Here is a 3,343-nt window from a genome sequence, read left to right as displayed (position 1 = left end):
AAAGAGGCGGGAGCAAAGCGGGTGGGATCAGGGTCTCTGGCTGGACACTGAGGATCCTTCCTTATCAGTCAAGGCCAGCAAGACTCTTTTTCCCAATCCCACTGATTAAGATATGATCTTCCAATTAGCAATCCTCAACCCCTCCCACCTTCTCCCAACCTCAGAGCACAGAGCAGTCTTCTCTGGTGGAGCAGCAGCTCCCTGTGAGACGCTTCTCTACTGGCTTAGGGCAGCTGCATGGCTGAGCTAGATGTGTTTCTGGGGATGTGGAGAACAGCCCGTCTCCTCCCCCCATGGGTCCATGCCCGGCCTTTTGCTGGTGTGTGTGTGTGCACCCTCTGCATGGCACAGTACCCACAAGCACCGTGTCCAAGGGATGCAGAGAGGATGCCACTAGCTGGGCTGAGAGCTATGAGTCCTCCACACAGGAGGGGCAGAAACTGAACAGTGCTGGGAACTGCTCTGTTACTGAAGCTGGGAGAGTAAGGCAAAGATCTAAAACCTATCTCCTACCATTTCCAAAACTGAAATGGATTTATTCTCTGAAAACAATGGGCTTAAGCTCTCCATTGTCTGCACTTTGGTTCTGTGCTGTGAGGGACTATGATGGGGTAAAAATGCTGTTTTTCTTTATTAGCATGGTTTTATAATCACTTCACACAGAAGTATCAGATTGCAGAGAGAGAAGGCAGAGGGGAAACAGATTCATTGCAACTTTCCTCACTCAGTCCAGCTCTTGCATTTGTTCAGGGAACGTGGAAAAAGTGTTTCTATTTCAACAGCCATGGCATAACTGAGAAAAATCTCAAGGTATTTCTGGAGTATTCCAGTCAATTAACACTCCTGACCTGGCTCAGAAGTCCTGATGAATGTGTCAGTGACTGTACTGTTGCCACCAAGGGCAGCAGTAATGACTAATGCCACAGTCACATCTACATTAGAAACTCAGCACCTTGGTAGCCCTCACTACTACACAGTCATGATGCAATGCAGCTGATATGTGGTTTTGTTTTATGAATGAATGAAGGTTGAGATTTTCCAAATGTTTTTTTGGGGGTACTAGAGGTAGTTTGCCTTAAATGAGCCTGACATTTCAAGGGCTGAGCAATCTGCATCGATGATCAAGCACTTTAAAATGTGGACCAGTGAGCACCACTGCCCACTCCCGAAACTGTGGGCCTCACAGTTCTTAAAAGACATCTCGGGGTTATGAACAGGTAATCATAAGCAGTCAGACCAATGCAGATAACGAGCTCTTGCTCATTAGTGGCATCTTATTAAATACCTGAAAGTGCTGAAGGCTTATTTCTATCCTGGAGGAGGTTAGGAGGTTGCAAGCAATCAGGCAGAGGAGTTTAACTCCCAGGTGTCATCAGTGCAGAGCTACTTGGGTCAGCCAGGGTGCAGTTCATCTTAACAGGATGGAGGTACCTGTGTGGACAGTCCAGTGTAGCCCAAACTTCTCAGAGCAGCTTGGATAAATCACCAATGGTTATATGAGTATCTGCACAGCTCACATAAGGTCAGATGTCCCTTTCATGCAAGTCTGTGATTCAAGGCAGTAATTTCTTGGCCACTCAGCCCTTATGTGGAAAGATGGCAAATTTGCTCTTGGGCTGTTGTGGGCCACCCCTATCTGGGTCTTGATTGCTTTATTTGGGCTCCTAAGTGTCTGTCTTTCTCTGGATGTTTTCTCCTTTCACCTGCAAAAAGTCTCATCCAGATGGCAAATGGTGACATGCCAGGTTTGCCCCAGAAAACCAGACACATCCACTGTGCTGACATGCCCAGGGCACACACTGGTGTTTTCAGGATTCCTCATCTTATATGAGCTATGCTGCTCATGGGCAGGTCTTTCTGCTATGGACAAATGCTTGTGGTGAGGTGGGGGCTGCTCAGCAGCACCAAGTGGCACCAGAAGGAAAAGAAAGGGGCAGGGGAGATGGGTTGTCGAAGCCCAGCAGTCATGGTCACGGGAAACAGATTGAGTATCACTGCCTGAACCCTGGGTACTTAGCAAACTTTGCACAGATTTCCCTGTGCAAAACACTCGTCAACAAATTTGTGCAGGAAGTCCCAAACAGAAATATAGGCATCCTTTCTCCTCTTCAGCAGAATTGCTTTGCTCACTTTCTATCACCAAATGCTGTCACTGATGACAGCTTTACACCAAAGCTGGGGGCACACCTTGGCTAGGTTACAAAGGTGCTCCTCAGCCTGAGCCCTTTGAGGAGATAAGCTGGATGCATCAAGTTAGTGGGAGCTGGAGATGCTTGTGTCTTTCCTCCTGATGGAAATATGAGAGCTTTCATCAGCTTTCACCCCTTAGCCCCCTCCAAGTGAGCGTGGAGGGGAACATGTAGGCAGACACTCAGCTTCATCCTGAGCTATGCCACCCTGTTAGCCCAGGTTACTCCCCTGCTTGAGTCTGGTCCATAGCAGAGACCCAAACCACTCTGTTCTCCCTTCACAGACCAGGCATTAAGGTTTCTACTCTCCTTGAGCAAGAGGGCTTAATCTGAATTGAAAGGTTGGAAGAAAGGACACCAAAACTAGGATACCCAATATGAAGCCTCACCAGAATCTGACTTAATAGATTATTCATGCAGAGCTAACAGCTTTTGCTTCTACCGTCCCTGTCTGAAATCACAGGAATGCAACATGGGGATAAACTGGAAGCAATATGAGAATTTGTAGGTTAAGATCCAGCTGGCCAGAGGAGTGTTTCTGGGAAAGCCTCCTCTGCTCCAACTTCTAGGTGTCTGCAGAGTGAGTTTACCCACGATGTGGGCACAGCTTGCAGCAGCAGCAGCCGTGATAAGGAGACACAGGTTGCAGCTGCAGGAGGCAGCAGCAGCCTCATTCAGCTCCCAGCTAAGGAAAGCAATGCCAGCTGCCTCGCAGGCCAGCCAGCCTGTCTGATCCCTCCTCCTACTCTCCAGGGGAAAGCCAATTCCTAATGTACACAGTGTTTAGTTGACTAGGAGTGTTTGTGTGGCTGAAACGCCTGGTGTGTGTGTCATCTATTTCTGCCCTGGTTCTTGTGGAGCACAGCACTTCAGGACTCTCTCTGTCTGGTCTTACATATTTTTGTAAGAATGGCAGAGGAAAATAGCAAATGATTTTTATATATCAAATGTCAAATCCCTGCACTACTATTAGCACACCATGCATCTAAAATTAAAAATGAGTTTGTTCTGGAAGCCAAAATACATATCTTACATGAACTGCTGAAGCCTTTTGTGAGTGGAAGAACTATTAGATTACTTCCCAGACTCGTAGCTAACTTTTTTTAAAAGAAAAAACACCACACAAGTGTCTGGAATTTAGCTCCTCGCTCTTT

At 47.2% G+C, this 3,343-nt stretch overlaps 1 protein-coding gene across 1 annotated transcript in view; it reads left to right on the top strand.

The window, feature by feature from the left end:
* The window catches only part of HAS2 (hyaluronan synthase 2), a 17,989-nt gene that overhangs the window by 10,902 nt on the left and 3,744 nt on the right, over positions 1 to 3,343 (top strand). The window lies entirely within an intron of this gene.

This window comes from Chaetura pelagica, unplaced genomic scaffold, assembly GCF_000747805.2.
Source record: "Chaetura pelagica isolate M959 unplaced genomic scaffold, ChaPel_1.0 scaffold1, whole genome shotgun sequence".
NCBI classification, from domain to species: Eukaryota; Metazoa; Chordata; class Aves; order Apodiformes; family Apodidae; genus Chaetura; species Chaetura pelagica.
The sequence above is the reverse complement of the archived record's forward strand: the minus strand, read 5'-3'. Positions and strand labels throughout refer to the sequence as shown.